This window comes from Onychomys torridus, chromosome 8 (assembly GCF_903995425.1).
Source record: "Onychomys torridus chromosome 8, mOncTor1.1, whole genome shotgun sequence".
Classification (NCBI taxonomy): Eukaryota; Metazoa; Chordata; class Mammalia; order Rodentia; family Cricetidae; genus Onychomys; species Onychomys torridus.
In genome coordinates this window covers 42,193,120-42,218,119 of record NC_050450.1, presented here as the reverse complement: position 1 = coordinate 42,218,119, position 25,000 = coordinate 42,193,120, and the positions used below count along the sequence as shown (strand labels likewise).

The 25,000-nt window shown below is 43.1% G+C and overlaps 1 protein-coding gene across 7 annotated transcripts in view; it reads right to left on the bottom strand.

Moving 5' to 3' along the window:
• P4ha2 (prolyl 4-hydroxylase subunit alpha 2) overlaps positions 1-25,000 on the bottom strand; it is a 105,123-nt gene that overhangs the window by 35,217 nt on the left and 44,906 nt on the right. For 4 of the 7 annotated variants that reach the window (XM_036195828.1, XM_036195826.1, XM_036195818.1 and 1 more), the window contains exon 1: positions 6,378-6,624. The exons of 1 other annotated variant lie outside the window; for it this stretch is intronic. The gene's annotated coding sequence lies outside the window, so the exon portion shown is untranslated. Of the gene's footprint in view, positions 1-6,377; positions 6,625-25,000 lie in introns of those variants that run through there. 2 more of the 7 variants (XM_036195821.1, XM_036195824.1) reach the window with 1 other exon arrangement.

Here is a 25,000-nt window from a genome sequence, read left to right as displayed (position 1 = left end):
ATTGCTGTTATAAAATACCTCACAAAAGCAGCTGTAGGAAAGCAAGTTCTGATTTGGTTCTCAGTTTGAAGGGACAAGCCGTCATGACAGGGAAGGCATGGAGGCATAAGGAGGCTGGTCACGTGGTGTCCACAGTCAGGAAACAGGTAGAGATGGGCGTTGGTGCTCAGCTCTCTTTCTCCTCTCTTCATTTTCTTCATCCCAGGACCCCTACCCCTACCCCTGCCCCGCCCCATGAGACGATCCTATTCACATTCAGAGAGGGTCCTCAGTTAGGCCTTTCTGGGAATGCTCTCAAAGACACACCCAGAGCTGTATCTCCTACGTGAGTGTAAATTCCATCAAGTTGGTAATGAACATTAACCAACACAGCAATTCAAATGTGTCTAGGAATGTGCTTCTAGGAGACTTTCCACTTTGTTAAAATTCAAGTGTTCAGAATTATCCAGTGATCCTCCGGCTTTCAGTGGTATTAGAAGTGTACATTAATGTCTCCTTCCTCATCTCTAGTTTTATTAATTTGCATCGTCTGTCTTTGGTTAAGATGCTAACACAGCTAAGGCTTTATTAATCTTGTTTAACCCGCTCTTTGTTTCATTGATCCTCTGTGGTTTGAATGAGAAGTGCCCCTCATAGTTAATCTCAGGTATTTGAACTCTCGGCTCCCAGTTGGTAGCACTGTTTGGGGAGGGATATGTGGTGCTGACTTGCTGGAGGAAGTGTGTCACTGGAGGCGGGCTTTAAAATGACATAGCCTGACTTCTACTTCCTGCTTGCTCTTTCTGATTGTGTTTGAGGGTGTGAGCTCTCAGCTTCCTGTGCCTGCTGCCATGCCTCCCTGCCACGATGGACTCTCATCCCTCTGGAAGCCTCAGTCTAAATAAACTCTTCCTTGTAGAAATTACCTTAGTCATAGTGTTTTAGCACAGCAACAGAAAGTCAACACTAATACTGTCTTCATTTCATTGATTTCTGTCCTTGATCTTTATTATTTCACTCTATCTTCTAATTTGAGTTTGGTCATAGCCTTCTCTTTATGGCCAAATAATCCAGTAATTTCCCTACTTTCTTCTCTCTCCCGAGAAATACAAAGTGCCTCGGCTACTTTGTGATGCAACCAGCTGTGTGTTTGCACCTGCACACTTGAACTTGAGCTGGGGCCTTAACATTCCTGGCACTAATAAAAGTATTTAAGTTGTTGCCCAAAACACTGAAAGGAATTAGGCACAGGTCTGAGCTAATTTTCTTTTATAGAAACCCCATACCCTGATACCCTCGCACAGACATACCTGGGTAGAGCACTTTGTATTGCTGTCTGCCATGAGTGTACACTGCTGACCCCTCTGTATGTAAGTTCTGCTGATAGAACACATTTGCTGGTGCAAATGTGTCCAACCCGTGGCCCACGGGCCACATGAGGCCAAAGAGACCTATGATTTCAACCCAACACAAAATTGGAAACTTACTTAAAACATGAAAGCTGTGTGTGTGTGTGTGTGTGTACTCAATTGTTCGGTTTTTGAGAGTGAACTTGCAGATTTGCAGATGACAATGTCATGTTGCAATGTCAAAGGGAAATCCCTTACAAGGACTCCCCAGCCATAGGTACGGATAAAGTGAAACATCGCACAGCACCCCACACCACCCAAACTGCTTCTGCTCCAACATTTCTTCTGTCTCTGGAAAGGAAATCACCATCTCCCATGGTCTTCCCTGTCCCTAGGAGACATCCCTGACCAAGGGCTCCTTGACTCATCCTCCCCCTCCCCAACCTGAGGGAAGGACCTAGTGTTAGCACAAGGGAAAGCAAGAACCTCTGTGCTGGGCAAACAGAGGACTGGATGAGTGAGCAGTCACTTGTGGGTGCAGTCCTTTCCTCTAAACAGGGGCTCCTCAGCCTCTCCTGCCTCCACATGCCTGTGGTTCCTATCCTGGGGAAGGGGAGCAGGAAGCTGGGGTCCCAGCACTGAAGCCTCCTTAGCTGCTGGTGGTTGAGGCTTTGGCAAATATTGCAGCAGTTATAGGTCTGGTCGGGGTTTACAAACTCCTGGTCTTGGATGGCATTTCCCACCTCATTCCCTCCTGAGTCAAGCCATGATGCACAGAGCACTATATCTATTGGTACATATCTAATGTGTGTATGTATGTATGTATGTATATGTATATTATATATACACATGCATGCATATCTATAGGATATGTCTTTCCATTGGGCCCTGGGACTAACTCTGCATGTATCCCAAGCTCCTCTTCTTTCTAGGAACTGAGAAAAATGGCTATGTCCCAATTCTCAAGGCCAGAAGCAGAGGGCAGGCAATATAACCTGAGTGAGGCCACCTAGTGGTGGCCTTAAGCTTCAAAATGGCGTTTATCTGCTACCTGGCAGATCCTTAGAAGCCTGGAAGGCCAGCCCTGGGAAGGATCAAGTAGGTGCCTTGGTCTCCTCTTCCCTAGACCCTGGGCTATTTCCTGGGTGAAAAATCTAAAGCAGTACCCTGGGGTGGCTTTAAGCCACCTCTTAGCTACTTCCCACATAGACCACTGTGTAATTACCCAGCAGATCTCCAGGAGGCACCCAAAGTATAAATGATGACTGTAGATTTCAGCTTCTTCCTGTACTTTGCTTGATCCTGGTCAAAATACTGCACAGTGTGAACACCCAGAGTGCCAGGAGTTGTCAGCTCTGTATGGTGCTAATAAATGAAGAATTTTAACATCTTTATTACATTTTATTTTAGTGGGAGAGGGGAATGCATATGCTGCAGCATACATGTGGAGAATAATTTTCAGGAGCTGGTTCTCTACTTCTACCTTTTAAAAAAGTTTTGTTGTTGTTGTTGTTGTTTTGTCTTGTTTTGTTTTGCTTTTAGTTTTTCAAGACAGGGTTTTTCTGTGTAGCCCCAGCTGGCCTAGAACTCACAGAGATCTGCCTGCCTCTGCTTCCCGAGTGCTGGGATTAAAGGTGTGCACCACCACTGCCTGGCTCCTTGTACCATTTTATCTGGGAGACTGAACTCAGGTCATCAGGCTTAACCGCAAGCACCTGCTGGCCTCAAACACAGCTACTGGGAAGTGTACGATATAATGCATGCTTTTAAGATTATCATAGTAGCACAGTAGCTCCTCTGTCCCTCTGCCTTCAACCCCAGGACCACACTGGGGCTGGGTATGAGTAAAGTGAGGAAGAGGTCAAGGGTTGAGGATAGCTACTGGACATCTGACTTAAATATGACTGAAGAGAGATTTTGTGACTTTTCAGGCTGGGTCCGGAAGACAGTAAACCCAGAGAGGAGAGCAGTGAGACCAGATAAAGCCACAGAGGTCAGGTGAGGTCATCCACTACCTCATAAGCTGCAGAAGGAAGTTGGGGGTCACGCTGACGACAGGCGGCCATCACCCGAAAGTGAAGGCAGAGCAGGGGAGCAGGATCGAGTTTGAGGTTGACAAAGACTATCCTGTCTTCTTCTCTGGTGGAGGTGGGGAAGAAGAAAGAGGAGAACTTGAAGTTGAGCAGAGAGAATACCAGGGTAGGCTAGGTGACAGCTGGTGATGACCTCAACTGGGAAATGGCAATGGTTAGAAAGAAAAATGCCTGGATTTCAGAATTCACCAATAGCCAGAATAGGAGAGGCCAAGTTCCTTCCCTTGCTCATTTAATGTTCTTCCCCCATGTGGAGTTCCATTTAAGCTCCACTACCTAGAGCAGGCCTTGTTAAAGGATGGCCAATGCCAATCCCCAGACAGAACAAGAGTTCTAGCCAAGCCAGCTAACTCCAGAAAGCACCCCAGCCCGCTGTGTGCCTAATCACAGCTCTGCTTTCCCCAATGGGAAGGCTCTTTTTTCTGTAAGGCAGCCACCCACTTAATGACGGTCCAGCGCTAATTCTCCCCGCTCCACCCTTCTGCTCATGGGCCTCATTTTCTGCTCCTATTTTTAAATGAAAGTACCTCCCTTGACTATAAATGTGTCTGTATGTCACCCTGCATATGTTTGATGTCCGCGACTCCACCCGTGAGTGACTCTGGCCTAGTCAAATTGTGTGAATGGTGTACTGCAGCAGCTGGGGGGGGGGTGTGTGTCCCCATTCCCACTACTTGATGGCTTTGCATATTCAGGACTTCTCCTTCTCCAATAGACTGGAGGCAGGTAGTTTAGGACCCTGGGGCCCTATCTGTGTGGGGCTGTGAACACTTCCCCTTTGGCAGCCTAGTTCCCTTGCCTGCACATGCTATGCACACACACTCCTCTCCAAACCATGAACCCGGCAACCTCAGAACCCTCTTATCCCCTGACCTCTGCATCAGGCACACATACTCTCATCTCTGAACAATAGAATAAGTTTCCCTGCCCCTTATAAAAATCTAATTTAGACAGTTTCTATTCAAGTGTATTCCCAACATACTCCAGTATGAAAAACAAAAGGACTAATCTAGCCTGAACTGGTTTGTGATACATTCACAGTAAGACAAATTGTGTCCTCTACTAAACTTTTAGGGGGAATCCCCTGTTTACCGTCTCAAGCCTGTGCCTTTGAGTAATTAGGCTGGCCCTTGATTAAAAACCAGATGCACCAGGCAAGGACAAGCAAGTACAGTTAGGAAAGATGATTGTATGACCTAATCTATCAATCAAAATAGAAAACTACCCAAACTACACTCCTTAATAACCAGCCTCTTCCCATCTTGAATCTCATAAAAGGAAACTGAGTTAGCTTACTCACGCGGCCCGCTGATGGCCCTGACTATGTATACCTCTGACTTTCTATGGTGATATATTGTGCACCCTAATAAACTTATCTGAAGATCAGAGGACAGAGCCAGCCACTAAATTAGACATAGAGGCCAGACAGTGGTGGCACACACTTTTAATCCTTTCACTCAGGAGGCAGAGATCTGTCTGGATCTCTGTGAGTTCAAGGCCACACTGGAAACAGAGCCAGGCAGTGGTGGCACACACCTTTAATCTCAGTGCTGGGAAGCACACACACCTTTAATCCCAGGAAGTAATATGGCAGGATACAGAAAGGTATATAAGGCATGAGGAAACAGGAACTCACTCTCTTGGGGCTGAGGATTTCATAGAGGTAAGCTAGTGGCTGGCTGTTCTGCTTCTCTGATCTTTCAGCTTTCACCACAATATCTGGCTCTGTTTCTTTTTTTTAATTTATTGTAAGACCTTTTAAGGTTCATGTTACACTGTTCTCTCACTTACATGCCCAGCTGACACTCCTGGAAGTGTATTCCTCCATAATCTGTGTTAATACTGTCTTTGCTCCAGACAAACTTCCTTTGCTTCTTTTGCAAATCTGTGTGAGCCCTCATTTTCAATTCTCTGAATAAATTGCCAAGAACCTGGAAAAACCTAGTCCCGATTCCAACTGCCAGTAAAAGTTGGAAATAAAGAGAATTAGATAATGTGTACAAAATCACCACATGGGGCAGCAGGAGCTAACCCTAACCCCAAGCTGCCACACACAATTCCAATCAGAGGAACGTGGGACACCTTCAGTAGTCCCTGACTCACTGCACGGGGCCGAGACATTCATTCCCCTGGACTCTCTGGCCACATCATACCATGTTGGACATATTCCAGAACACTCATATCCCATAAAAGCACATTTTTAACCGTGTAGACACACGGCTGACCTTCAATGGACTCATTTCCACATCAAGATGTAATATTTACCCACATACAGTATTTGTATTTTCTATATACATTTATATAGAAAATATGGTATTTTCTCTTTTTGTAACTTTCTGCGTTTTTCACAACTCAGACACTTGTATAAAACTCTGAGAAGCTTGATAGTCCCTGTACTTCTGTGTCTGCAAGGAGAAAGAGCAGATAAGAGGCCTCTCACTCGTCCAATACACCGATATAGGCCACTCACATGTGTGCAAGCATGCTCATATGTGCCTGTGCAAATGTATGGATGTATGCACACACACACACATGCAGGCATGCACACAAGAACTTATACAAGAGGGAGAAATTCACATGTGCGTACATTGGCTTTGTCCTCTCAAATGACAAGGACAGGTTTGTCCTCTGTCCTCTATTTCTTCCCTTGACTCTGACCTAGAAATCGAATCTTTAAACCGGAATGGGGGGTGGGGTGTACAGAGATGGCTCAGCAGCTAAGAGCACTTGCTCTTACAGAGGACCCAGTTCAGGTCCCAGCACCCACCTGACAGCCCACAACCATCCCTAACACATATTGAGGGAATTTCATGCTGTTCTGAATTCTGTGGGCACCAGGCAACCAGGCACACACTTGATGCACATACATATATGAAGGCAAAACACTCACACATATAAAATAAGAATAAATCTTAAAAAAAAAAAAAAAAAAGCCAGAGTCTGACTTGATCCTTACCCTTACCCTGAAGCAGTCATCTGAGGGCCCAGGCCAGCAAACTGCATTCCTCCCTCATCTGCAGGATCCAGCATCCTGGTTGAGGAAGGACAGCTGGAACAGTGTCCCTTCCTGGCTGAGAAGTGCATGATACAAGTACAGAGAGTAGAAGGGCCGCATGCTCAACGTGGCTACGCCACGGGACACTATGATGGATGGCAGCCGTCTGGGACAACCACACTCTCTCAGCCACCAACAGCCGCAGGCTGGACTCACCCCCTTTTTTTCATCCAGAAAGCATTTCCTCATGCTCCTCAAAGTACCAGGCGCTATTTGTGCACTTGGGAAGGAGGGGCCTTTGAGGCCGCCCCCGAAGTGTCATAAAGATGGCCACCAGAGGGCGCATGAAGTCCACTATGGGCCACTCACGTGTCATTGCTGGCCTTGCTCTAAGAGCCCTCCTGGTAGTCCTCTACTCCGTCCTCCCATCCCCCAACCCTAATTTAACCCTTCCCATTCCATTAACCCTCTATATCACTGTGTTCTATCTCTCTTGAAAGCCCCCTGCCACGGCTCCTTACAGATTTTCTGACCTCTATGAGTATTTCAAATGGATCACACATATTTGGTGATTCAATGCTAAACATCCACATATGAGGAAAAAAATGTAACATTTGTCCTTCTGGGTCTAGGCTATCTCACTCAGAACGATTGTTTATACAACCTACATATGTATTACATACATAAACATGTATTACATTGTTTCCATTTACACATGAATTTCATAATTTCACTTTTTTCTTAACAACTGAATGATATTCCATTGTGAGAATGTAAACATTTTCATTATCCATTCGTGGAGTGATGAGTATCTAGGTTGCTTCTGATTCCTACCTGTCATAAATAGAACGGCAATGAACATGGATGTAGTTCTCTGTAGTAAGACACAGAGTCCCTTGGGTGTATGACCAAGAATGATATAGCTGTGTCATGTGTTGATCTATTTCTAGCTTTTTGAGGAACCACCACACTGGTCTCCACGGTGGCTGTAGCAATTCTCACTACCACCAACAGTGAATTAAGTGTTCCCCTTTTCCCACACCCACACCAGCATCTATTATCTTCTTTTTATCTTAGTCATTCTGACTGGGTAAGATGAAATCTCAAAGTAGTTTTAATTTTCACTTCTCTGATGGATAAGAATGCTAAAGAGTTTTTTAAATGTTTTCAGGCCATTTGGATTTTATCTTTTGACAGCTCTCTGCTTAATTTGGTGTCCCATTTCTTTTTAATTGGGTTGTTTTTGTTTTTGTTTTTGCTTTTGATGTTTACTTTTCCCAGATAACCCATTTTTAAAGCCCATCTGGGACTGATTGAGTGCCCGGGTTTCCAATCTGACAAGGTTCAGCTAGGACCCTTGCTTACCACATCATTATGAACAAATGTGCTGATAGATGTGTTTTCCAGACATTAGGGAGTAACTCCAGCCTAGGACTTGCAGTGCAGAAGATAGGGAGGATGCTGGGAAAGCTCCAAACCTTTGCTCAGCCTGTGAAAACTAGGACCCTCAGCAGCCAGCGAAGTTTACTTGAGCCTTGGAGGCATCCAGGGATGGCAGAGCCTGTGACCAAAATCAAGAACTATCATGCATAAAAGCCAGGAAAAGACATGGGAAGGCCACTGGCAGAACTCTGGACAAACCCAGAATACCCAGGCTCCTGTTGAGGTGAGCGACTCGGGAGCCACAGGACTGAATCTCTGTCCTTCTCTGGGTTCCTAGGGTGCTCTGTGCTGCTTCTGTGATTGGGCTATGAATTAATGGAGCATTCCATTGTGCTGAGTGTAAATAACATGCGCAGTTGCCATCCATGTTGGACAGTGTGATGGTTTGGATGAGAATGGTCCCCATAGGCTCATATATTTAAATGTTTGGTCCTCAGTTGGTGAAACCATTTGGAGAGGATTAGGAGGTGTAGTGTTTGGGATATTTGATCGGCACTGTCAAACTCCAAGACTGTGTTAGAAAAATTAACTTTGGATCAGGGGGCAGAGCCAGTGACTAGTTGACAAGAATTAGCCAGAGCACGAAGCACCCTTAAGACTGATAGAGAGACACACAGGAAAGAGAAGGGAGGGACTTAGAGATTCCAGGCCTTTTTTTTTGCTTTGGGACAGTGTGGAGAGACGCTTCTCTTGTTGGGTCTCGCCTGAAAAGGAAGGTCAGCAGGTTGCTTCTGGCTTCTCTGATCTAGTAGGTTTTCACTCCAACATCTGACTCCCAACTCTTTATTAGTAAATAGAACAACTTAGATAAAAACAACAGCATGGCTTTGGTGGAGGAGGTGTGTCACTGGGGTGGGCTCTCAAAGGCCGGCACCATCCCTCTCCCTTTCTATCCTCTCTCTGCCTCCTTATTGCAGATACCTATGTTAAGGTCTCAGTTACTGTTCCAGTGCAAAACCTGCGGCTCTGGCCCTCCTCACCACGATGGTCACAGACTCACCCTCTGAAACTGTAAGCCCCAATAAACCTTTTCTCTTATAAGTTACCTCAGTCACATGTCTTTTCACAGCAATAGAAAAGTAGGTATGCATGTGCTCAGTGTCTGCTTGTCCCACCAGATCTCCTGTCCTCACTATTCCCCGATTGTGTGTACCAGTGACATCAACATTCTCCTGCCACATCCCTTCTGACTGAACCCAACTGTGGTGGTTGAAAAAAAAATGGCCCCCAAAGGAAGTGGCACTATGGGGAGATGTGGCTTTGTTGGAGTAGGTGTGGCCTTGTGGGTTGATGGAAGTGTGTCACTGTGGAGGTGGGCTTTGAGGTCTAAACTTTTGCTTAAGCTTCACTCAGTGTGACAGTCGACTTCCTGTTGCCTACAAGATGTAGGACACTCAGCCAACTCTCCAGCACCAGGTCTGCCCGCATGCCACCATGCTCCCTGACATGATGATAATGGATTGAACCTCAGAAACTATAAATAAGCCCCTCTCCCCAATTAAATGTTTTCCTTATAAGAGTTGCCATGGTCATGGTGTCTCTTCATAGCAGTAAAAACTCTAACTAAAGTACCAACTAATGTTGTATGTCAAGTATGGGCTGGAAAGAGAAAGTGGATGTGGAGGAAGCTACCTGCACCTATTTTTGAAGGCCTGATTCAATGACCAAAGAAAAGTCTAGCTGCCCTGGCCACGCTTATGAATAGCAAGGCCATCATCCACTTACTCAGCATGGAGCTTCTAAAGCCCCTCTATACCTCATATACACTTAATCCACCAATGAATACCCACTGATGTCCTCACTGGGTACCACCAGGCTAAAGCTCAGATGGGGCTGGAGAGAAGGCTCAATGGTGAAAAGCACATACTGCTCTTACAAAGGAGTTCTGTTCCCAACCCCCATGCCAGAAGGCTCACAACTGCCTGTAACTCCTGCTCCAGGGGGTCTGATGCCTTCTTCTGGCCTCCATGAGCACCTGTACTCACATACACCTACCTACCTATCTACCTACACACACACACACACACACACACACACACACACACACACACACACGAATGTAATTTTAAAATAAAAATTTGAAAAGTCTACCCAAGCCAGGTGGTGGTGGTGCACGCCTTTAATCCCAGAACACTCAGGAGGCAGAGGCAAGTGGATCTCTGTGAGTTTGAGGCCAGCCTGGTCTACAGAGTGAGATCCAGGACAGTCAGGACCATTTCACAGAGAAACCCTATCTCAAAGAAGAAGAAGAAGAAGAGGAGGAGGAGGAGGAGGAGGAGGAGGAGGAGGAGGAGAAAAGAAAAGAAAAGCATACCCAGAATTCATGTTGTCATTTGGCTTTTGTGGGAGAAGAGGTCGTATGGGTGAAGAAACTGACAGTTGACCCCAGGGATAGAGGTCACCTACAGAAGGAATGACTCAGGTGGCAACATCAAGTAGAGGAGTGACATGCGCTCCCCCAAGTAGCTGGTCACAGAAAGAGCTGAGTATTCAAGCTCAGGCCACAGAATGAGCCAAGTCTGAGGTAAGAGGGTGGGGGCATAACAGCAGGGTATATTTATAAATAATAAACACAGTGTGTTACCCAGATGACACGTGCCACAAACTCCAGTGTACTATTGTGAATTGAGACTAATAATCACTTGAAATAGTCACCATTCACTTTTACCCTCATATGTACTGTTTCTAACACCATTTGTGTCAATGGCAAACTACCCACGTTTCCCTGACAGATTTCTGTTAGAATTCCACACAGTGAGGGTCTGTGGATGACATATTTGGCCTTCATTTTTCAGAAATGCCTTCTGCACCTGACATCATTTTGAAGGCTATTTTTACTGGGCAAAGAAATCTGGGAGCTGGAGAAATAGCTCAGTGGTTAAGAGCATATGTTGCTCTTCCAGAGAACCTACATTCAGCTCATCAACCACAGGGGGCAGCTTACAACCACCTGAAACTTGAGCTCCAGGGATCCAAAGCCCTCTTCTGGCCTTAGTGAGCAAGTGCACACATATTTGCATATGTACACACAAAGAAACACACACATAAATAAAGTAAATGTGTCTATGTTAACAGGGCTCCTTTTTTTTCCCCTGTAATTTAAAGGCGTCATTCTACTGTCCACAAATTCCATCATTCCTGTTGGAAAGCTGATGGCCCTGCAATGGCTCTGCTGTTCCCCACATGGACTTTCAAGACTTACTGTGCTCTACACTAGCTAGACTATGATATGCCTGAATATCTTTCCTTCATACTCATCATTTGCTGGCACCTGCTGATGTTGGAAAACTCTTGGTCATTATCTCTCTTGATATCCCCTTGAATGATGTCTTGGATGTCAATCATGCATATGTCATCTTTTTGACAACACCCCATGTGTCTTACTTTTTGTTTGCTTTTGTTTCTAATCTGTGCACTTTAGTTTGGGCATTTCCTAGTTCACTCATCATATCTTCTTCTACATCCATTCTATTCTTAAATCTGTAAGTCCTCTTTTCTTTTTTACATGTGCATGTATGTGTATGCACAGGTGTTTACATTTGTGCATGCAAGTATGTATGTGCGTCCATGCATACATTTGTGTGTGTGTGTGTGTGTGTGTGTGTGTGTGTGTGTGTGTGTGTGTGTATTGGGGGCAGAGGCTGACATCCAGTACCTTCCTCCATCATGCTCCCCCTTATGTCAAGTCAGGATCACTTGAACCGGATCCTGCTGATTCAGCCTTGTTGAGCTAGCCAGCTTGCTCCAGGAATACCCTATCTCAGCCTCCCAAGTGCTGGGATTGATGGAGGGCTACCACACCCATCTGGCATTTGTATGGGTGCTGCAGTCCTCATGCCTGTGTAGAAGGTGTTTCACCTACAAAGCTGTCTCCTCAGCCCCAATACTTAATTTCAGATACTGCGTTGCTCAGCTCTCTAGGTCCAGCTGAGTCTTTTATATTGAGATTCTACTTTAAGTGTTCTAACTAGTCATGTAGTTTGTTCTTTTCTTCTGTTTTCTTAAACATTTTAACCATAATTATATGGAGTTCCGGGTTTTCTGTCTATTCTTGTTGTCTTTTCTCTTGGTCTTTAGTCATTTGGTCCATATATTTTGGATAACTTTTGGCAGACAGGCTACCAACAGACCACCTGACTACTGTCAGGGCCTGACTTTATGCTGCATGTGGCAGGGGCAGTTCATTTTCATCCTAGGAAAAAGCTATATCTATCTATCTATCTATCTATCTATCTATCTATCTATCTATCTATCTATTATCTATCCATCCATCCATCCATCCATCCATCCATCCATCCATCCATCCATCTAGCTAGCTCTCTGGCTCTCTGGCTCTCTCTTTTTGGCTTTCTGGTACTCACTCTATGTCTCTCTCCAGCTCTCTCTCTCTCTCTCTCTCTCTCTCTCTCTCTCTCTCTCTCTCTCTCTGTGTGTGTGTGTGTGTGTGTGTGTGTGTGTGTGTGTGTGTCTGGCTCTCTCTCTCTCTCTGCCCCTTCTCTGTCTGTCTGTCTGTCTGTGCTGGGATCAAACCTCAGACAAGCTAGTCAAGCATTCTAACCAAGCTACATCTTCAGCCCTGTTTTATATATTTTTCTAATGTTTATTGTTCATTTTGGCAAGACAATTGGTTGGACATGTTTTATCCATCATGGCCACAATGGGAAGTGTTCCTCAGTCTACTTCTGGTGCCAAGTCAGAAAGACCTGGAAAGGGGTAGAACCAATGGACCTGACTTCCTGGTTTCCTTTCCTTCCTATAAAGTTTTAAGTTTTGCGTAGGTTGCAACCAAGACTGAATGGTAAAAAGGTTACCACCTCCCTGCCATGTAAGAAATTCCAAAACCAGACAAAACATTTATAGCAACTGTGAGGTCACTGTCATTCTTGAGCAGGGAAACACACAACGTAATCACGACACTTACCAATGAGTTTTTGGTTTTTGGTTTTGTCTGGAACTCTTACCAAACTCTGGCAGAGGGAAGCAGCCAAAACAGAGCAAAGGTCTCAATGAGTGGAGAGAAGAGAGCAGAAATAGAGTGTGTATGCTGAGGTGGCTGAAATATGTTGGCAGGGCACCAGAGAAGGAGCCGCCCTAAGAAGGAGCCCCACAGAGCAGCACAGAGGTCCGTTAGAGACTTCTGTCTAAGGTGCAGACATCACACATACACATGCAGTGTCCTGTGAGTCTGCATACTGAATGAAGTCTCATACCATGCTGGCACCTGTTCTGATCAGCCAGAGAGGAAATTCCTTCCTAACCTGCTGAGCACACTGAATGTTCCATCAAAACCTTATACATGGCTGGGGAGATGGCTCAGCTGCTAAAGGGCCTGTCTGGTGGGCTCAGGAACCTGGATCCAGTCCCCAGAACCCACATGTAAAAGGCCAGGAATAGTGTGTGTTTATAATTTCAGACCTGAGGAAGCAAAGACAGGTGGATCCTTGGGGCTTGATGACCAGCCAGCCTAGCCTACTTGGCAAGCTCCAGGTCAATGTGTATAGGCTAGAGAGATGGCTCAGTGGTTAAGACTGTTCTTTCAGAGGATCCAGGTTTGGTTCCCAGCATACACATGATGGTTTATAACCCTTTCTAACTCCAGTTCCAGGGGATCTGATGCCCTCTTCTGACCTCCATAGACAATGCATACACTCGATGCACAAACATATATGCAGGCCAAATATTCACACATAAAATAACATGAAGAAATCTAATAAAAATTCTAGAGATTTATTTGTAAAAAATCAAGATATATGGCACCTGAGGAATGACACCTGAGACTGGCCTCCATGTGCACAAAGGCACACACAGACCTGCACACACATGAATATGCACACACATACCCCCCCCCAAAAAAAAAAACTTAAAAAGTTTACCTCCTCCAAGCAGGAGTACTCTTACTTAGGCCTACCCTAATAAAGTCTAAAACTAAAACTCAATAGAACTAAATGGAGCTCCTGGTAAATCTGCTGTCTAGTGAAACACCATTCCTTAGAGGAGAAAATAACACTAGAACTCATAACAATGACATATCTATAATTCCCATTATCTGATCAAATACTATCAGGCATGTGAAGAAGCAGAAAACACATACATAACTATATTCATCAGGGTTCTCTAGAGCCACAGAACTTATAGAACGACTCATCTATCTAATCTATCTATCTATCTATCTATCTATCTATCGAGAGTTTATTGGAATGACTTACAGGCTGCAGTCCAACAATAGCTAGCTTTGAATGGAAAGTCCAAGAATCTGATAGTTGCTACGAGACTGTGTGTCTCAGCTGGTCTTCTGTTTATGCTGGAGTCCCAAAGAAGTAGGCTCCAATGCCAATGAAGGAATGGATTTGCCAGTGAGAGCAAGAGCAAACAGGCAAAGATAAAAACTTTCCTCCACCAAGTCCTTGTATAAGCTTCCAGCAGAAGGTGTGACTGGGATTAGAGGTATGTCTTCCCACCTCAAGATCCAGATCAAAGGCCTGTATCATCTAGCCTCAAGATCCAGATCAAAGGCATGTTGTCTTCCTGCTTCAAAATCTGGATCACAGGTGTGCCCTCCATTTCTGGATTGTAGTTCATTCCAGATATAGTCAAGCTGACAGCTTGGTCATCATAATAACTAAGAGGGGAAGCTATGAAAAATAGATCCAGAGAGCCAGACATGGAAGTGCATGTGCACCTGCAATTTCAGCACTCAGGGTTTGAAGCAAGAGGGTCAGAAGTTCAAGGCCAGCCTTGGCTGGGTACATAAGACTCCATTTTAAAGAAGCAGAATGTGGAGAAACAGCTTGATAGCTAAGGTGTCTTCTGTGCAAGCATCAGAGCCTAAGTTTGGATTTCCAGAATCCACCAAAAAGCCAGGCATGGTGATGCATACCAATTTCCCCAGCTTTGGAAGTAGATCAGAGAAGCTCAATGGCTAGCTAGCCTAGCTACTGATGAGTTTCAAGGTACAGTGAGAGACCCTGTCTCCTAAAAGAAAGGTCGAGGGACTTGAGAGATGGTTCAGTGGTTAAGTGCACATTCAGAGGATTGTTCACATTCAGAGTTCAATTCACAGCACCAACATGGAGGCTTACAGCTGTCCATAACTTCAGTCCTGGGGAATCCAGTGCCCTCTTCTGGCCTTTGCAAGCACTAGGAACTCACGTGGGACACAGATACACATCAGACAAAACACCCACATATATAAATTAAAAAAAAAAAAAAAAGCTAGGTGTGGGCATGTTTAAGCCAGTAAAAAACTAAAGGTATAGGGCTGTAAAAGGGAGGTCACAGGACTTGCTGGCTGATAGCTTAGTTCCAGGGTTCAGTAAGAGGCCCTGTCTCAAGTGAATAAGATAAAGAGAGAGTGATAGGTCAGGACACCCAATGTCCTTCTTTGGCCTCTGCAGTCCCACACACCTGTGCATGCACTGCATACACAGGTGTGTCTGCTCTCTCTCTCTCTCTCTCTCTCTCTCTCTCTCTCTCTCTCTCTCACTCACACACACACACACACACACACACACACACACACACACACACACCAGAATGATATATTCAATAGTAGATATGCTATGAAAAAATCAACCTAGTGTTCTCTGTCCAAGGAAATTATCTTCAAAGCTGGGATGAGAAATATAAGCATTTGCCACTGAAAACAAAGTAATGCGCAGTAGATTTCTTGGTACTGAAAGTGTTAGAGGAAGTTCTTAAAGGCAGAAGGAAATGGTATCTGATGGAAGCTTAGTCCTAAAGAAAGGCACACAGATTGCTAGTACACATAACAAGTAAATAGAAGAGAGGTCTGATAGTTAATCGTGTCAGCTCAACTGGATTCAGAATTACCATGGAAACAAACTTCTGTGAAGGATTTTCTTCTAAGGGTCAACTGAGGTAGAAGGATCCATCTAAATGTGAGTGGTAGCATGCCATGGGCTGGGGTTCCTGAATGAAGAGAAGGGAACAAGTGAGGTAAGGACCTGAGTTCATTTCCCTCTGCTTCCTGACTCCTGCCACCACACCTTCCCACTTGGACAACTGTACCTTCCAACTGTGAGTCAAAACTGAAACCTCCCTCCCTCTCCCTCCTCCCTCCCTCCTTCCCTCCCCCTCTTCCCTCCCTCCCCTTCCTCCCTCCCTCTCCCCTCCTCCCTTCCTCCCTCCCTCCCTTAAGTTGCTATGTCACCTGTTTTAGTTACAAACGAAATAAAAATAAATGCCCCAAACACCACCTCCAGAAATGACAACTGCTGGAGGGTGGAGAGCTGTCTCAGGAGTTAGGAACACTTGTTGCTCTTCCAGAGGACCAGGTTCAATTCCCAGCACCCATTTGGTGGTGCCTCACAACCATCTGCAACTCCAGAGATGCCAAGAAAGCCTGTGGTACACGGACATCCATGCAGACAAAACACTCATGCACATAAAATAACAAAATAAATAAATACTAAAAAACCAAAAATAACAACTGTCAGTGAATCTTCTCGTATCTTAGCTAGAACATATTAAGTACTACAGCGAGAATCTTCAGGATAGGGCAGCTGTTGGAGTAATCTGGTAATTTGCCATTTACCTATCATCTGGACATTTAGCATGTCTTTCTTGTCTGATGTTGTTCTTGTTGGTTATAGTTCCATTTTATGTTATTACCTTTTGTTTTTCCTGAACAATACTTGATGATCATTCTTATTGTATATAGTTTGCATTAAGTTTAGAACCTTCTTATTTAGACGAAAAGGGAAAATGTTGTGGTATTTGCTCTGCCTCTGACCTTGGGCTATAGGGTCTGAAGGGGAGGTGCTTCTTGCTGCTGTATGTGACCTCTTAAAAGGAAAGGGACCCTTCTCCCTGCTCCCTGCTTCCTGGACTGATCAAATCACCAGGTGGGTTGGCTCCCCATCAGATCAGAGGATGACTTCAGCTGTCTATCATTCTGTATTCATAAGTGTATTTCCTCAACTTATATCTTAATAAATCCCTATTTCCCATTAAATAGACTCATGTGGATTGATCTTAATAAGTGGCACCCATGTGACAAAAAGACTCCACACTCCCTCTTTGCTCAGAGGCTCATGTGCTTGCTACAAGCCTGCCTCGATAGCACCCCTGAGCCACTCAGTCCCAACTGCGTGGATCTGAACCCCACGTGCCCCCACTGGAGCTACTCACGTGACCAAACCCTAATGTCCAAGGGTAGCTGCTGGTGAGCTTCTCCACTCTCCAGAGCCCATGCACATCCCAACCCCCCACCAAGAACTGCTCAGGTGACTGACCACCTGTATTCAGCAGCCATGGGAGGAGACTGTAGGCCAGGCAGCTCACGCCCAGGCCAGATGGCTCACATGACAGCAGTTCTTGCAACCACTCAGGTGACTACCTGCATACAGCTGCCATGTGGGGAACCTGCAGGCCAGGCTTCTCATGCCCAAGCCAGGCAGCTCATATGATAGCACATCTTGTAACCACATGCATTCTGTGGTGGATAGAGCACCATGTCAGAGAAGAAGGTGCCTGTGTTAGGCGCCTTTCTAGTTTGTGCTTGTAGTGACTGGATTGGGACACAGACCCATGCCTGGTTAGAGACTGCCAGCAGACTGTTCCTTCTCTTTTAAAACTGTGCAGTGTAGCTGCTGTCAAATCCACCTTTGGAAACTCCCGAAGCCGCTGTCATGTTGTGCACACCTTGGCAGACTGTCTGCAGGTGTCCCAGACATTAATTGTTTGGTGTATTGCTTCATTTGTTGCGATTCCGGCAGCCCTGCTCTGCCCAGTAGTCGTGGGTAGGGGTTGCCTGGGTTAGTAGTGTTTGATTCACAGAGCTCATTCAGGAAGCTGAGTCAGCTCACACCAGACAGACCTGCCTTGTACACTACACCTGCGACACCTACTGGCCAAACATCGCTTCTATACCGCAAAACCAACACAAGAACTGGAACATCTGGAGCACCTAAGACTCTTAGGACCAGCGCTCAAGGAGTTCATCTGAGGTAAAATTACTCGATAATTTTAAACCTTAAACTGACTAATAAATAAACAAATACAATTTTTCTTCACAAATTTTGAATATTTCTAAAAAAAAAAAGGCAGACAATATCACCACTCAGGAATTTAAAAACTTTTTTGTTTGTACCATGAATGAAATTTTACAAGACATATAGAACCTTCCTGGTTCAAATACAATGTTCATCATATTAACAATTAGCACAGTGATTCATCTCATATCATTGAAAAGTTGGCTTAATAACAACAGCAAAAATGAGACATTAATGGGACAGGAACAGGCTTTACAAAGTGGTGATGAGGACTTGAATAGAGGGATTCTTGCTATGGAATCTGCTAATTTACCACAGGAACTTCAGTCCCTTAATAATAACTGGGCAACCAGATTTAATTCTATTAATAATAAATATGAATACTTAATGGATAAAACAATAACTCTTCAGAGCAATATTAATGCCATTGAGATGATTTCTAAGGAGAAAAGATCATCGCTAATTAATAGAATAAAGTCTTGGGAATCATATGTTTTTGATGAACATAAAAAGTTGTATAATTCCATGAAATCTCTAGAATCCTTTGCAAGAGAGGAGGGCCAAACATTCCAAAAGGTGGTAGTTAATTGATTTCAAGTTCTGGAGGAGTCTCTCAGTAAGGATAATAAAGAAATGAATAAGCAGAAGGGCAAAGCCATACAAGTAATAACATCACCAGGTGGCTTTTATAAAACGGCTTATACTGTCACCATCTATGAGAAGCCAGCAGATGATACACATCCTGAAGAATATGTAGAATATATCTGGCAACCTATTCAAATGAGGGATTTAAAACACAATAAGGAGGCTGTAGTTTCCTATGGCATACATTTAACATATGTAAAATAGATGTTAAATACATGATTTTCTACAAATAGAATCATATCAGATGACTGAAATTGGTTAATCTCAGCTGTATTAGAATACAGCCAGCAATTACAATGGAAAAGTTGGTTGAGAGAAGAGGCTAAAGTCCTTGAACAACAAGGTAAGATAAATAGTTTTGAGATCTCCCAAGATCAAATTCTTAGTGAGGGCTGTTTCACTGATATAAAAGTACAAGCTACCTTTGATGAGCATACATTATCCTTATGCCATACAGCAGCTTTAAATGCTTGGGGAAAAACTCCAGAACCCAGAAAACCACCTGAGCTACATATGAAGGTCTTCCAGGGGTCAAAAGAACCATTTACTAATTTTTTACAAAGACTGACCAAGGTTATAAACAAGCAGTATCAGACTAGAAATTAAGACAAATATTAACTCAATCTTTGGCTTTTGATAATGCTAATACATAATGCAAAAGAATACTTACATTTTTAAAGGTCAGGTCAGTATCTTTGGAGGAATGGAATCAACATACAAATGGTGTTGAGTATCTTAACTATGGTAATGAGGCTTGGATAGGAAAGGAGATTTCTAAACATGGAAGGAAGCCTCAAAGTACAAAATGTTTTAACTGTGGTATACCAGGTCATATGAGAAGAAAATGTACACAGGGTGCTCCTAAAAGAAATGCTTCTTCTAGAAATAACCCAAACAGGAGACCTTAACCTTCTGAATTATGCAGAAGATGTGTTAAAAGTCAACTGTAGCTGGAATTTTCTCTAGTCCCACCTGGCCCAACACTCCCCCAGCTGCTTATAAAATAATCACTCAGAGGCTTAATATTATTTACAAACTGTATGGCCTATGGCTCAAGCTTCTTGGTTAGCTAGCTCTTATAACTTAACCAATTTCTATTAATCTATAAGTTGCCACATGGCCATGATTTACCAGTACTTTCACATTTTGCTTCTCCTGGCAGTGGCTGGCGTCTCTCTAGACTCTGTCTTTCTCTTTCCTGTCTTTCTCCTTGGATTCCCTGCCTGCCTCTAAGATGTCTTGCCATAGGCCAAAGCAGCTTAATTATTAACCAATCAGAGCAACACATATTCATAGCATACAGAAAGACATCCCACAGCAGCTGACATTGGTCCAATGAATACAGATCAACAAGAGACATATGAGGCAACCCTTTGCCAGCGGGAAACGCTTCATGGGGGCTCTTGCAGGCCCCCAAACTGAACTATATATATAGTCACTGACTCTCAATATGCAGAGAGAGTTGTTTTACATATTGAAACTGCTGAATTTATTCCTGATACCTCAGAATTAACCTCACTATTTATATAATTACAGGAAATCAACAGAAACAGGGAACATCCTTTATGATATAACATACATCAGATCCCATAAAGGTCTGTCAGGTCCTCTAGCACAAGATAATGATGAGACTGATCAATTATTAATAGGTAATGTTCTAGAAGCCTCAGAATTTCATGACATGATTGCTCCTGGCAGCACTGATCTGATCCCAAGAGAATGTTGGGCTTCTAAGACACTCTGTATGGAAGTTTGTCTTCTTCTTGGCACAAAATGGCCTGCTGGGCAAAGAACTGCTCTTGCCTTGACTGCTGACAGTGTGAACGCTGCCCTTTCTGGATGAACAGGACACAAGGAAGAGTGACTACTGAACCTTGTCAAGACAGGGTAAGATGGTCTTTCAAAATTTCTGCTTCTGAAAATGGTCTGTTTTCTATTCTAGGCCTGTAGCCAAATTGGATGCCCCAATGTTGCAGAGGAACTTTGGATGACTTTCCAGGCAGTCAGATGTCTCTGTCATTTCTAGAATTATGGAATTTACTTGCAATGCACTTCCTGTTTATTTAGGTAATATTATATCCTTCTGGGGTTTTTGATGGAGCTGAAGACTAGACAGTTATAATTATAATTTTCCTTGATTATGATAAAAGATAAATCAGATATGAAACTTTAGACACGCAAATGTAGGATAGATGGTAGAATATTTTCTTTAATTTTGCCAAATACAAATAGAATAGATATTGTAACTGTAATTCTTGCTTGATAACTGTTCTATTACATGTAATTTTACTATGTGAAAGTTAAAACCTTCCTTTTTGATTAGACAGAAAAGGGAAATGCTGTGGGATGTCTCTCTGTGTGCTGTGAATATGTGTGGCCCCCACTGGATAATACACAAAGCTGTTTTGACCTATGGCAAGAAAGCTTACAGCCAGGTGGGAAATCCAAGTAGAGATAGAGGGCAGAATCAGGAGAGATGCCAGCGCACCACCCAAGAAGCAACAAGATGTGAAAGTACCAGTAAGCCACAAAGCAATGTGGGAACACATAGATTAAAATAAAATAAATTAAAATATCTCTAAGTTGTAAGAGCTAGCTAGCAAGAAGTCTGACTCATAGGCCATACAGTTTATGAGTAATATAAGCCTCTGTGTGTTTACGTGGGACCTTGTGGCTGTGGGACATGGGTGGAAGAGGTTCATCTCAACCGTAGGGCCCAGCAGGACCAGAGAAACCTCTGGCTACATTTGGTGCCCAACATGAGGCAAGAATTTCCACCCAAAACCTGAGAAAGCTTTTTTAAAAAAGATTCTAAAATGGAGCTAGAAACATCTTCCTAGTTATTTTTCTCAGGCAAGCCATGATACAGAGACACTATGGCATGCAGGCTTGAGCCATAGTGTGGTGGGTTAGCAGCATATGGGCTTGACCTACAACATGGTGGATTTCCACCACGGTACACAGAGGTGTCTCCAAGCCACATAGCATGCTGCATGGCAGATTTAACTTTTGCTAATATAGACCAAAAAAAAAAAAAAAAAGGTTTCTGGGCTACATGTGCTGCTTGTTGGAGGTGTAGACCCACTGCTTCCAAGAATTGGTGGCAGGCATACCTCTGCCATGTTGGGAAGCTGAGATGGGCAGAATCAGCAGCCAAGGCTGACACACTGGTCCTAGCCACACAGCTTAGCAGTTTAAAAATCTCTCTTGGTCAGAGAAGGATTATAGATTCACAAAATGATTCAGATGGAATAAAACTCTAAATGGTTTACAATATATGTAAAAATGAACGTATGTTTGGAAGAGAGGAAAAGGAGTATATGCAGTTATATTTTAAGAAATACATAGTTTTAAAAAATAAAATCTTTGAAAAGACAATAAAAATAACATAAAAGTTAAGCCACATAAAGATGAAAATTACACAGAGAGCCTAGATTATGTTGTCTTTGGGATTTTTAACTGGAGAGAGACATATGATTGTAAAGGCTGCTGAGTTAAACCAATGTGTATATTTTAATGGTATATTGACTTCGAAAATTATGTCTAAGGACACATTGCTTTGGAAAAGAGATTCTGTTTTTGTTTCCACTGAAGATGAGAACCTTTTGGATTGCTTCCAGGCTAATATGGTTCAATCAACTAAGACCCCATGAAAGGTAGATACAGCCTCACATATTACTATTGCCAAGATTTAACTATAATTCTAATTTTTCTCAGGATCCCTCATAAGATTTCCAGCAACCCCAACCAACAGGAAGTAGTATGAGAGCTATGCCCAAACTCCCAAAATATTGTTTATGAATGTTTATTTTTATTTAAAGCTGGCTGATTATAAATGCAATCACTTTCTAAAGAAGAAAAGTGGATATAGACAGGATAGGATAAAAGGATAGATTGTTGAATCTACTTTGAAAGAGGAACTTGCTTGAAATGTTTTATATTACTATAGACTTTAGTTTATTGGTACAAATTTAAAGCTAATTTTGTTATATTATATATATTTCTACTCTTGTTTAAGGTGTTTAAAATAAAAAGAAATACAGATTAATAATTAGTCATCTATGATAATCAAACTTATAGTCATATTAGTTAAATTTTCTGGGCATATATAGATATATTTCAATTAGGTAAGTAATCTTCAAACACTTCAAAGACCTACAGAACATTTAAAATGTTATAAGAACTTGGACTTTTCTGGACAGTGAGACAGGTCTGCTCCTGGCAGCACCAATTACTTCAAAGAGGATGATGGGCATTGAAGAAACTCATGGAGTTTGCTTTCTTTGTGGCACTAGGCAAAAACATGTGCTTGCCTTGACTGCTTGACAGGATCCTATATAAACTGGACATGTAGGACCCATAGGAAGGTGACCACTCAACTTTACCAAAACAGGGCAAGATGTTCCTGTTTCACAGAAGAGACTGCCAGACATTCTGCAGCACACAGGGAGAAGCGACTGATGAACTTTACCAATAGGCAAGACAAGACTTCAAATTTCCTGCTTCACTAAAAGGTCTGCCAGAGTCTCTAGACCTGTACGCTGGAGATAGATGCCCCAACATTACAGAGGAATTTTGGATGACTGTCCAAGCAGCCAGATGTCTCTGTCATTTCTAGAATTACTAAATTTGCTTGCAATGCACTTCCTGTTTACTTAGGTAATATTATATCCTTCTAGGGTCTTTGATGGAGTTGAAGACTAGATAGTTATAATTTTCCTTGGTTATGATAAAAGATAAATTAGATATGAAACTTTATACACACAAATGTAGGATAGATGATAGAATATTTTCTTTAGTTTTGCCAAATACAAATAGACTAGATATTATAACTGTAATTCTTGCTTGGCAAATATTCTATTATATGTAATTTTACTATGTGAAAGTTAAAACCTCCCTTTTTGATTAGACAGAAAAGGGGAAGTGCTGTGGGATGTCTGTGTGCTGTGAACACGTGTTGCTCTGACTGGTTAATAAATAAAGCTGTTTGGCCAACGGTGAGGCAGAGTAAGGTGAGGAGGCGGCACATTCGAACTGGAGAGAGAGGAGAAGGAAGGAGAGTAGGGTAGATGCTGTGGGCCACCACCAAGAGAAGCAAGATGGGAAAGTACCGGTCAGTCACAAAACCACATGGCAATCATAGATGAATAGAAATGGGTTAATTTAAGATGAAAGAGCTAGCTAGGAAGAAGCCTGAGTCATAGACCAAACAATCTGTAATTAATATTAAGCCTCTGACTGGTTATTTGTGTACCAGCGGGCAGGAAAGATTTATCAGGCTACAACTGGCTCCCAAATGTAGTGGCAAGAATTTCCACCTAAAGCCTGAAAGAGCTCTAAAAAGATTCTAAAACAGAGCTAAGAGGAGTTTCCCAGTTCGTGTCTTTCATGCTGGCAGTGGTACAGAGACTCTGAGGCATTTGAACTTGAGCACAGCATGACAGATTCCTGCTACAGTACACAGAGGTGTCTCCAAGCCCTGCAGCACTCTGCAAGGCAGATTTAGCTTTTGCTATATGGTTTCTGGGCTATATGCTGCTTGATGGAGGCATAGACCCACTGATTCCGAGAGTTGGTGGTGAGCATAGCTTCCTGAGCTGGCAGTAAACGTACCTTCACCATGTGAAAACCAGAGCAGGGTGGAGCCATCAGCCAAAATCACAGGTTCAGTCCTAAGCCATGCCGCTTAACAATTTAAAAATTCTCCTGGTCAGAAAAGGATTACAGATACACAACAGGACAGATTCAGATGGGGAAAAAAACAAAAAACAAAAAACCTCTAAATGGTTTACAGTGTGTGTAAAAATCCTCACAGGCTTGGAAGAGAGAGGAAAAAGAGTATAGGCAGTCATATAAATAAATAAATAAATAAATAAATAAATAAATAAATAAATAAATAAATAAATAGTTTTAAAAAATAAAGTCTTGCCGGGTGGTGATGAAGCACGCCTGTAATCCCAGCACTCGGGAGGCAGAGGCAGGTGGATCTCTGTGAGTTCAAGGCCAGCCTGGTCTACAGAGCTAGTCCAGGACAGGCACCAAAACTACAGAGAAACCCTGTCTTGAAAAACAAAAAAAAAAAATAAATAAATAAATAAAGTCTTTAAAGAGACAGTAAAAGTAATAAAAACAAATAAGCCATGTGAAGATGGAAAATACACAGAGTCTGGATTACATATATTATTGTGTTTTCTTTGAATTTTATGACTGTTAATGAGCTAAGTGCAGAAAGATATTTAATTGTAAAGGCTGCTAAGTTAAACCAACACATGTATTTTAAATTTGGGGTCTAAGGATATGTTACTTTGGAAAAGAGGTTCTGCTTTTGTTTCCACAGAGGATGAGAAGCTGTGGATTCCTTTCAGGTTAATATGGTTCCATCAAGGAAGACCCAATGAAAAATCTCCAATGGGAACAGATGGCCCAGATGATCCAACATTTCAGAGCGCCTCTGTTGCAGTTTCCCCTGAGTTCTGCATCCTG